The sequence below is a fragment of the Lissotriton helveticus genome, chromosome 3_1 (genome assembly GCF_964261635.1).
Source record: "Lissotriton helveticus chromosome 3_1, aLisHel1.1, whole genome shotgun sequence".
In the NCBI taxonomy this organism is placed as follows: domain Eukaryota; kingdom Metazoa; phylum Chordata; class Amphibia; order Caudata; family Salamandridae; genus Lissotriton; species Lissotriton helveticus.
Genome location: NC_136061.1, coordinates 773,203,121 through 773,215,420, shown reverse-complemented (window position 1 = coordinate 773,215,420; position 12,300 = coordinate 773,203,121).

The window sequence follows — 12,300 nt, the reverse complement described above, 5'->3', positions numbered from 1 at the left end:
TGGGCAATAGCTTGCTTAATCTCCACAACGGCCCCTCGCGGCGGGATGCCTGGCTTTCACCTTGTGGATACCCTGCCGGGGTATCTCACAGGGGAATACCAGGACGGGTTCCCTAAGCAAGCGCATAGATGCCTGCGATGTGGGCGATTTGCGCTATATAAATACATGCACATTTACATTTACACATTTACCTCCTGGACACAAGGAATAGTAGGTATTTACTGCACATGGCACATATCCTCATTTGGTAAAGTTTTTTTAAATGTCACACTTATTCCTCACTACTCTGAATCAGGTTCAAAGACTAAGTAACATACTTTAGAGAGCTAAATTATAGTTTAGAATGCCAAACTAAGGGACCGATTATGATGCGGCCCGTAAAGGCTCCAACCGATGGTCAGAGCCCTCCTGGCCGCATCGTAATGAGCTGCTCCGTTTACTTTCCGACCGCCACATTATGATGCTGGCAGTCAGAAACTAATCTGGCCGGTCATTCCGGCTGGCTTACAATGGGCTCATGTAGCCCATCGGCCATTGGAGCCGGCTCATAACCCCAAAGAGTGGGTCATTTGGAGCCGGCTCATAACCCCAGAGGGAGGGCCTTTCCGCCCGTGGGATTACGATGCATGGTTTCCATGCTGGCCTGTCCGACATGGAAACTAAGTAGGAGAGCGTGCTTGAGGGCCCCCAGCGGGCCCTCTTGTGCATGCGGCCTCCGGTTGGGGGCCAAGGGGGCACCTATGGTCCCCCACTGTTGATCCTTAAGGTGCCTGCCATGGGGTGCAGGGATGAACAACACCTCCCATTTCTCAATGGGAGCTTGTGTTAAGGCCGGTTTATGGCCGTAACCCGAGCTCCCATTGAGAAATGGGAGTATGAGTCTGAACACTGTTTTGATTAGCCCGTTGGGACCGCCGACCAGAGGCCGGTCAGTATCAGGACCGAGACAGAGCAAGGCGGACGCAAGTCCGCCAAAGATCGTAATCAGTCCCTAAATGTTTAGATACCGTTTTTGTTCAATCAAATCAGGTTTTAAACATTTTGACCATAAACAATCTTCCCTTTTTGAACGTACTGTTTTGCTGACTCTATAGTGCTATTCTCAAGACTGAATTCAATAGCGATACGTTCAAAGTTGGGAAAAAAAAGTTCAGTCAGTTGTTATATTTTTGACCAGAAAATTGGATTTAGTGGGAAAAAACTGTTTATGGCATATAAATATAAAAAGCCGGAAAAATGTCTCCGTCAGTTAAAGCTTCCTTATACTGACAATGCCAACTCAGCTATCCATAGATCAAGCGCCATTATACTGGGAAATATGGAAACCTATTATTTTCAGGGCTTAGAATCGGCACACATTCGCTAAGCAGCGCTTTATAAATAATACATTATTATGATTATTATTGTGATTATTACTATTTTTATCAGCAGACAGTAATTTTAATATTTTCATAACTGGATCTGCTTTTTTTGCCCTGATCATCAATGCACTGTCGTTTTCTCTAATCAAGCATTGTCCCTAACGCAAACGTGCACCACGTTCTGCAATAATTATAGATAAGCTTGTCTTACCATCCTCGAAAAAGATATTCTTCCACGCTGTATTTTACTTCTATTTTATGAGCACTATTTTCGCAGACTTCTAAGAAAATACTGACCTATATCTCCTGCAGAGGAAATGTGCATGCATGGAAGAGATACTCCCTGGATGTTTTATTAAACCTCACCCGATGTTGGTCCCTATGATGTCATATTGGTTAAAGGCAACTTCATGTCACTTCCTCCGATGTTAACAGTTACGTTCCATGAGGATGCCAGTTCTACTATGATTTTGATGACGGAAAGGGTGAGTGCACCTTTTACCTTTCACCTAAAGTACTCGTACTTCCACTAGGTCAAATAATGACAAAGGTGAAACATTTAGGGAAAGTAGCTTACATAACCCCTATTTACATAAAATCTATGGAAATAGCATCTCTTCCACGAAAATGCACTGACAAGTTGGAGCCATAATTTTTCCCATGAAATATAAATTTAACACAAAGTCATAAACACTTTTACCCTGAGAAATAGACGTGTGCATATAACTATGGCAGATGATGAGTTATGATGGGTGTTTAGTACTGGGGTGGATGCACAATAAATATATTTCAGCACCAGTTTCCAAATGTTCTTTCACGAAACATAATTTACACTCACCTTTGCCAAAATGACTCAGTGAGATTACTGTCCAATCTTCTTCAATACTAAATGTCACTAACCTGTAAAATGTTCTACTAATTCATTGTTTAATGTTTGCTATTAGTTTATTAATTTGGTGCGTCGTTTTGTAACTTATGAACACATCAGACTCATTTTGATTTCTGTTAGTTAACTGGAAGAAAATATGAAGGCTTGTTTTAAGGGTTTTTACAGTAGTTGCCAATAACCATACGTAAAACCTTATGTTATGGAAAATTCGCTTTATATCTAGAGGGGGCAATGTGATTTTGTGAATGCATACTGCAACGTTGAGCATCAAAGTTGTTAAGCTTTCAAAACTCTACGCCTGAGCAGCACAATCGCATGTTTTTCCTTGCATCATTGCATTTGTGTCAGCTGTAAGGCATCTTTAATCTGTAAAACTTTACACATAAAATTAAAAAAAAGAATAAAGGATAAGCAAGAATACATTCTCCAGAGTGCAGATAAAGCATGGACATTGTTCAGAGTTTGACTGACTAGGAATTCATCATAAACGCAGTCCAGCACCCTACCTGCTGCTTTATTGAGAATCGAGGAACCTGCTAAGTTCCCTCTGCAGAGCCCACGACGGCTTCAACTGTGAAAACCTTTCAATGATGTCCATCGCATATTAGTCTGAGTCAAAGTTCCTCACACCATCTGCCTTCTGACCTATTTAGGGTGAACATTCTGGAAAACGTTTTGCTTGTTCAAGGTCACCAGAGAAAGTCTGGCGGTTCTGATCAGGTAAGCAAAGAAATGAAACCCACGCACCAAGAGACTCATAGGAAAAGGCCCCTTGCGCCGTCGGAATGACACTTTTTGTGATGTTCCATGGCGCAAGAGCCTGACCCACATTTTTTGGCTTACCGCTGTCCCTTAAACAGGGCCGGACTGGGAGCCAAAACTGGCCCTGGCAAAGTGCTCGCCCCCCGGGGTTGGGGGTGCCGTCGAGCTCTTTGCCAGGGCCGGTTTTCGGCTGATTTTGTTACAGGGCCGATTTTGCAGCTATGCTGGTTTATGGCAAAGAATAATTCCACACTCTCCGACTGTACAAGTAGAGGTAATGTCTACCAAAAAGAGAACTTTATAACATAAGAACTACATAGATTAATCTAATGGTTCAAAGGTTGCAGTTGTAAATGAAGTGAATGACCCACAGGTCTGAGATTGCGAAAATTGAGCAAAAGACAAGAAGGCAAGAGAATTAGAGTAGATAAATCTGACCAAGGAGAGGGGAAAGCCTGACCAACTGCCCATTGAACACTAAGAATGCTGATCCAGATGAAATCTATCTCTACTCAACTTCAGTTTTGGTCTTAATTTCAGCTTCCATTTCTATGGCCACTGCTCACAAGCATCCGTCGAGCTCTTTGCCAGGGCTGGTTTTCAGACGATTTTGTTACCGGGCCGATTTTGCAGCTTTGCTGCAAAAACGGCCCTGTAACAAAAGCGGCCCCCAGGGGCCCAAAACCAGACATCACCCATGCTGCGCACCGGGGGATCGCCCAGTGCCCGCTACTGCCCGTAAATATGTTCCCCTTTAACGCAGTTTTCTGTGCTAAAGGGGCGTGCAATGGGTGTTGCGGGGGGCGCTCCTCGCAACATCCATGGCATTTTGATACTGCCCCAGATTTACGAGAAATCATAAATCTGAGGCAGCGCCAAAAACTTAAGAGGCACAATGAGGAGAAATATCTTTATTTCTCCTCGTTTTTTCTTTTTCAATGTGTGGTGCATTCTGCAGCACACATAGAGAGCGGAAAAAAAGCCTCCCGTGATTGTTTTTGTACAGGAAGGTTTCCCTTCCTGCACAAAAACAATCATCCCCTCACCAAAGGCACCCTTGCACCATAATGCAAAGGTGCCTGCGTTGGCACACTGCAGCCAATTGGGCACTGGCGCAGGGAAAAGGACAGGAATGTACTGTATATCATAGATACGGCACATTCCTGCCCTTTTATTTTACTGTAGGGCAGGGCAGCAAGGAGGACTGCAGCGCCGCCCTACAGTAAAACCTTATAAATGAGGCCCATAGTGTGTCAGGGAAATATATATTTCCTTTTTCAATAATATTCACCATGTGTTGTTGAAAAACTAAAAACTGTGAACGACTACATTATACATGTGTCTGCTCTTCAGAGTTTCAGTGCTTCCTATGGAAAGGACACAAAGTTGAGCCTTCCAGGTGGAGATTTCTTAATATAGGGGACTGCACTCTGCCAGGGCAGTGGAGACCATCCCTCTACTGACATGGAGGAAAGCAGTACAGCCTACCATACTCTAAATTAGGGCCCTGGACTGGTCAACATACGGACAGGAGGGTTCAGGAATCCTTAGAGCTATAAACACACGGAAATAGCAGTGTGGACAATGAAGTGCTATTAAAATAAAATTCACAGACCAAAAGGTTTTTCCCATGAGCTTTCTGACACCACGTCAGAATGCCTAGCTGATAAATACCTTGGCTTACTTATTTCACTCTTGCAGATTTATTTTCATCCTTGATTTTTCCCTATGACAAAACGGACTTATCGTTCACTTCCTCCATTTATTCTCTACTTTCTGGCCTCTTTCTTTCTTCCTCATGGTCCCAAAGTGATGATGAGCAATAATTGCAATTCTCCTATTAACATGCCTAGAGAATCTAGATTTCATTAAAGACACGGAGGCTCACATTATGCAATGACTTTTAATTGCAGATCCAAGCCAGTCGCATCACAATATAAAGGTTCCAATAAGAACACTGAGAAGAAGTAATAGGCAAAACATAGCAACCATCAGCCTCTTTTAAATCAGGCGAAGAAAAAAGATGTAGTAGTTTCCAGAAATTTCGAAGTAGAGGATAAACGAAGAAGTCAACCGGGCGGTCTCTTGGTGATGAAACATCCAAAGTAAATTAGGTGGAAGGATTACCTGAAAGAAAGGAGACAATGAAAATGGTATCCTAAAAGGGGTAATCATAAATAAACAAATCCTGAAAAAGAATTGAATAGTCATAAACAACATTTTAGTATAAGCATAAATACATCATATCATATTAAGTCATACTTAGAATATAAATTATATATCCACACCCAAACAGGGAAGGGATGGGTGGGATAATGTGAGCCTCCGTGTCTTTAATGAAATCTAGATTCTCTAGGCATGTTAATAGGAGAATCGCAATTTCATTACAGGAACGGAGGCTACATTATGCATGTTGGTAGCCTTGTAAAACTACATTACATCCAACTTACCTCCGGACCAAAGGGACTTACTTGCCATGGCACCTCTAACGGAATGAGCCTGAAATTTGGATATATCAATACCAGCTAGGGACATAGCAGATTTAACCCATCTGGCAATCGAGGTGGAAGAGACAGCCTTATGAGGTTTAATAAAGGAAATGAGAAGCTGATTCTCATTCAGAGGACGAAGGTTAGACATTGTCCTATCATAAGCCTTCATACATTCAACAACACACAAAGTTTTGGAGAAGGATCAAAACGGGGATAAAAAATTGAATCAGACATGGTCTTAGTTCTTCTAAAGATTTCAAATTTAACTCCAAATAAGTTATAAGATCTATTAGAGATCTCTAGAGCCTTAACATCTGAAACTCTACGGCAGGAGATGAGGCAAAGAAGAGTTGCGAGTTTAAAAGAAAGAAGTTTTCTGTTCAAAAGAGAATTATCCGGCCAGGAAGTGAAGAGATCTAGAATTAAATTTACATCCCAGAGAGAGTCATATTTTGGTCTTGGGGGTCTTTTAATGCGAATGCTCTTCATCACCCTACAAACAATAACATTTTTACCAATAGACTTGCCGTTAATAAGGACATGACCAGCAGAGATCGCCGATCTATAACAGTTTATTGATCTATAACTCAATCCTTTGTCGAAGAGTTCAGCGAGGAAATTCACTATATCAACAATAGGTGTTTGAGTGGGATCCAAGTCCCTCTCCAAGCACCAACGAAACCAGCATTTCCAGATATTGTTGTATCTGTAGTGAGTTCCTGGTGCCCATGACTCTCTGAGGAGAGTAGAAGCTGATGACGAAAGTCCTGAGACTTCGTTAGATCTCCTGACACTCTCCAGGCAAGAAGGTTCAAACTCCCTGATAGGGTCATTAGATGAGGATCCCCGTTTACGTCCGTAAGGAGATCTTTCAGGGAAGGAATGAGAAATGGAACTTCGAAGGTCAGTTCCAGAACAGTGGGGAACCACGCCTGTGATGGCCAGAAAGGAGTTACTAGGGCTAGGGAGCATCTGTCCTGTCTCACCTTCTGCAGGACTCTCTGGATCATTGCGAATGGGGGAAAAGCATAAGCATTGATCCCTGACCAGGGTTGGAGAAATGCATTCACTGCTTGTGCGCCGGGATCCGGCATCCAGCTGAAGTAACGCTCTATTTGAAAGGTGAGACGGCTCGCGAATAGGTCTATCTCGAATGGACCCCAGTAGGAATTTAGTGAGTCGAAGACAGCGACGTTCAGTTTCCAATCGCTGTAGTCTGAAAGGAATCTGGAATTCCAGTCGGCAGAAATGTTCGACTTCCCTGGGTAGTATTCCGCTCTGAGAGCGATTTTGTGTTCTAAACAGAACATCCAAAGTTTCCTTGCTAGGTTCGAGAGGTCGGCAGACTTGGTACCTCCCAAGCGATTGATGTAGGCCACTGCTGAAATATTGTCCATTTTCAGGACAACCGATCTCCCTTGAATTGAGTGCTTGAAACTCATAAGGGCGTATAGACCGGCAGTAAGTTCTAGGAAATTGATGTGGTGAGATGACTCCTCCTGAGACCAGATACCACCCGTATTCTGGTCTAGGAAACAAGCACCCCAGCCATGAAGGGAAGCGTCTGATTCCAGGACAAAATCCGGTTCTGAACCGAAAATTGCTTTCCCATTCCAAGCTTCTAGGTTCTCTAACCACCAGTTCAGTTCTACTTTGGCCTCTAAATCTAAGGAGATTCGGTCTTCGTACCAGAGACCGGATCTCAACGCCCTTCCTTTTATCCTTTGCAGGGCCCGGTAATTCAGGGGGCCTGGGAAAATCGCTTGGATGGAGGATGATAAGAGACCTAGAAGTCTCGCCAGTTCCCTTAAAGGGATGTCCTCCTGCCTTAGGACATGACGAATCTCCTTCTTGATCTTCGAGATCTTTGAAGGAGGCAAAAGGAGGAGACACTTGGAAGTGTTTAGAGTGAAACCCAAAAACTCCAGAGATTTCGAGGGGGTTAGAATAGACTTCTCTTTGTTGACGATGAAGCCTAGACTTTCTAACAGATTCATAGTCGTTTCCAGGTCTATAAGAATTTGGGGTAAGTCTTGAGACAAAATCAAAATGTCGTCGAGGTAAATGATAAGTCGAATTCCTCGTTCTCTTAGGAAAGAGGCTACTGCTCTCATTACCTTGGTAAAGCACCAAGGGGCGGAGGAAAGTCCGAAGGGGAGAGCCTTGAACTGATAAAGATGATTTTTCCAGAGAAACTGTAGGTAAGGTTGATGTATTTCCGCCATCGGGATAGTGAAGTAGGCATCCTTCAGGTCTAGTTTTACTAGCCAGTCTTCTTTTTGAAGGAGGTCTCTTAGGAGATGTATTCCTTCCATTTTGAAGTGCCTGTAGACCAGAAATTTGTTGAGACCCTTCACATTTATAACTGGTCTCCAACCTTTTCCTTTTTTCTCTACAAGGAACAAAGAGCTTACGAAGGTTAAAGAATCTAAGGGGACTTCTATTATAGCTCCTTTCTCCAGCATAGAGTGGATCTCTTCCTCGACTATTTTCTCTTTTTCTAATGAAATAGGAATATCTCTTGGTAGAGAGGTTTGAATAGGAGTTTGAGTGAAGTCTATCATAAAGCCTGTTACTGTGGAAAGGACCCAAGGGTCTTGAGTTATTTCTTCCCATTTTTTTAAAAAAAGGCTGAGTCTCCCTCCCACCTTTGGAGGGATAGATGGGGAAGGTGAAAGCTGGAGACTTACTTGGAGGGTTTGACGCGAAGGAGGCTCGTGATCTTGCACCTCTGGCTCTGTTTCCTCTTCCACGGTAGAAGCCGTTGTTATAATTATTTTGTTGTCCACCTCTTCCATAAGGACGTGATCTCTGATAGGGCCTCTGGTTGAATCGGCCGGAAGAAAGGCCCCTTCTTCCGGCCCTCCCGAAAACACTATTACTGAACACTCGTTTGATATTCTTTTGTGCCTTGTCAAGTGCAGTAACGGTCGAGACGTATTTCCCTAGAGATCTTATAAGCTCTTCGCCAAAGAGCAGGCCTTTTGGGTTTGAGGATGGCTCCTTGTCGGCCATGTCTGTAAGTTTAGGATCTAGTTTAAAGAGGATTAGTCTACGTCTCTCAGCGTTAATGCTGGAATTGGCATTACCAAGGAGAATGAGGGCTCTTTCACTCCAACCCCTTATAAGGTCTGTATCAAGTTGGGTGCCTTTGAGGTAACACTCCTCGGCGGAGTCAAGAATCCTGCTTAGTGGGCCAAGTACGTCCAGCAGGCGATCCTGGCATCCTTTAAAGGCTTTCTCAAGACCCTTTCTGGGGTCCTGCCCTAGTCTAAAGAGATATTTAATTAGCTCAGGATCCATGTTAGGGGCGTAACATGCCTTTTCTTCGATTGAGGGTCTAGAGCACTCGGCTCTTAGGATATTTCTTGTCCCTCTTTCGAGAGGGAAACGGATCCATTTTTTGATAAATTTAGATACGTGTTCCTGTGGAGACCATAGAGTGGAACGGGGATGCTTTAGGTTTAGGGGGGAGAACATCTCTTCTCCCAGGGGGTTTAGGATAGAATCTTTAGATGTAGAGGGGAGTTCGTCCTCCTCATCAAAAATGCCAACATCCCCGTCATCTAAGTCCAGGACGTATTCGTCGGGATCCATATCATCGTCATCATCGGAGCCATCTCGGTAGTATTGAGCACTTTGGGATAGTGAGCCGCTAAGGGCGTCCAAGGTATTTGGGCCGCAAGGGGCACCCGAAGAAAGTGAGTCATAAAAGACATCTCTATTATTTGAGGTGTAAGGACCTCCCAAGGATTTTGTGGTGCTAAGACCACCAACAATATCAGAGGTGCTAGGACCTCCCGTGCTCACCTGCATTCCAGTAGAAATGTTCTTATTTTTCTTTGTGCGTTTTGTTCCCGCTTTTGGACCAGCGAACGTATCAGATAGTTCTTGGGAAGGAAGAGGTCTTTTATAGGGGGCAAGATTGGCGAAGGTCTCCCTTAAACAGGACTTCATTTCTTTTTGGATCATGGATCGAAAATCCTCCCTATTAAAGGAAGGAGTTGTAGCATTATTGCCCTCTGAGTCTGAGTCAGAAGCATTATCCATCTCAATTTATTTTTGTAATAACCCCTTTTTTTTTTTTTATGTAAAATGCTATATGGGCAATAAAGCGATGGGAGTTTTTTTTTTTTTTTTGTTTTCTGTAAAATGGTATAGGCGTAGGAATAGGGGTATAGAGGCAAGGGCGTAGGGCACAGAGGTCCAGTGCTTTTAAATTATCTGTCTGTGTTGATGCTCGAAGTCCCGATGCCGAGGTGCCTCCAACAGCTGAGAGCTAACTGTCAGTCGGTAGAGGGTTGAGGAAAGTCCCTCGGCGAGACACTCACGAAGCGTGAGACTCGCCGAGGTACTTTCCTCTAAGGCGCGTCATGCCGGAAGGGAAAAGGCTCCGCGTAAATGAGGGGACAAGCGGCCGGGACGGGCATGCGGCGCTTCGTTTAAGTCTGAGGTGAGTGCCCCAGCGTGTATCTGATGGGCGCCTCAGCGCCCCAGGCTACGCGCGCATGTCGGGCCCACTGCAGACCTTTCCGCAGTGAACGGCAGGCGCGCGTCCCCGGACATCGAGGGGGAAGTGATGAGTAACCTGCGTGGTACAAGCGTCCCTGACAAAATAGAGCTTAGTTTACATTACGATAAGGCATAATCACGGGGGAGCCTAAATACAAAGGAAATAATCCTAAACATAAAGAAAGTAAGCGTTCAGCGCGATATCGTAACCCAATATTCCTAAAGGTGAAGCGAAATCAATGGTGTTAGAACAAGGGGGTATAAGGAGGGGGGGTGGATCTCCATAAATTGCAGATCCGGGGAGGATGGAGGGTAGGAAGTGCTTTTAAGTCACAGGGACATAAACCAGAATTAACGAAGGACAAGGTAATGTCAGGTAATTAACTTGCCTTAAGCTAAAACCTCCCCAGAGACAAATATCTAACAACCAGTTAAAGATAAAAACTTTATATTAGAGAGAATGAAATGAGCTACTTATCTGCTTGGAGCCGCATTTAAAAGAGGCTGATGGTTGCTATGTTTTGCCTATTACTTCTTCCCAATCACCAGGAATGAGCGCCAGTGCTCACTATCTGTAACTTCAGGCACAAATTAAGCATATCTAGACCAGAATAATCATATTCTTCGCATATGCTGCCATCTTTAACTTCAAGCAATAAAACCATCACGTATACACTTTGTAGAAAGTTATAGATTAAAGCAACAAATATGTTTTAATTGTTTAGCGAAAGTTAAAGGGCATGTCAATCAAATGATTTCTCGCTTAGGCCAGAGGAAATTTCTATCTAGACACATATTATGAATGTCACCTTAATTATGACAGGTATTGTTAGAAAGATCCACCACTTTGCTTGTAATTTGTGATCTTACTCAGCTTCTATGTGGGCCGGCTACAGGGACCCAGTTAGGCCCGCAGGAAAAAGCACCTTAAATCCTGGTTTCTGAAGCATTGTGAAGATCCACATCGAAGATACATCACACACCATCAGTTACAGAGGTGCAGCAAGGCTGTAGTGTGAGGCTCTACATGTCAACAAGGGCTTGCATTGCTCACTCTGGCATCAAGGATGCATCGAACAGTCCAGGCAATATGTTGGCTCCAAAGAGCTGCGAGGCTGTGATGCAGAGTACGGCGCCATCGAGGCTGGGGTCGATGAGGGATGTGAGGGCCTGCATCGAGGATGTATCACGCAGTGGTAGCTGTAAAGAGGCTGCAGAGGCAATGCAGGTCTTAGTAACAGTTCCAATCCACACAGCAGCGACGATGTGTCAGTTCTGTTCAGGCTTGCGTCACACAATTTAGGAGATTCGTCAGTTTCAATGGCTCCACTGAGGCTGACAGAAAAGCTTAAGCCCACTTCCAAAGATTAAGAACTGGGGTGGTACCACCTGGAAGGGTAGACTCACAGATGGCTGAGTCCAGTTTGCAAGGTTGTTGCAACCCTGTTGTGTCCTTAAGACTTCAGATCAGGAGGCCATCCAACTAGCCTTTGGAGTCACTCTGGGGTTCTGGTTCCAAAAGATGCAGTTCCAGTCCTTCTCACACAGGCAACAGTTCAGCAGGGCAGCAGTCCTTCTGAGTAGCAGTACATAGCCAACTTTTTAAATACACTGCGCCCTGCCCTGTGGATTTCCCAGCGCCTAACCCAAGGGGTGACACATATGCATTAAATGGGAAGGTTTGGGCCTAGCTGAAGGTTTCTTTTGCCAGTTTAAAACTACACACACAGGCTGCAATGGCAAGCCTGAGACGTGCTTAAAGTAGTACTTAAGTGAGTGGCACAATCAGTGTTGCAAACCCGCTAGTAGAATTTAACTTACAAGCACTGAACACAGGTAGTGCCACTTTATTAGGGACTTACAAGTAAATGAAATATGCCAATTGCGTATAAGGCAATTCTACCATGCTTTTATGAAAGAGCACAAGCACTTTGTCACTGGCTAGCAGTGGTAAAGTGTTTAGATTGCTAAGGCCATCAAAAACAAAGTTGGCAAAACAGGAGATCTTAGGGGGCGAACTGAGCCAATGATGGCAGGTCTAACAATTGTCATTAGGGTGTTGCTAAAAAAGATTGCCACACTGGGAGCCACCTGCTCTAAAGCCAGCACTGATCGTAGTAATCTAGCTCTAATTCTATTTAGCCTAGCTGCAGAAAACTGTAGTACATGGTCAAGCTCAATCAGGATACTTCAAGTTCCTATGCTGTTCCAGAATTAGGTAAAAACTCCTGTTTACTACATTAAAACACGAATTTCTGGACTTATAAATGACATTTAACTCGTT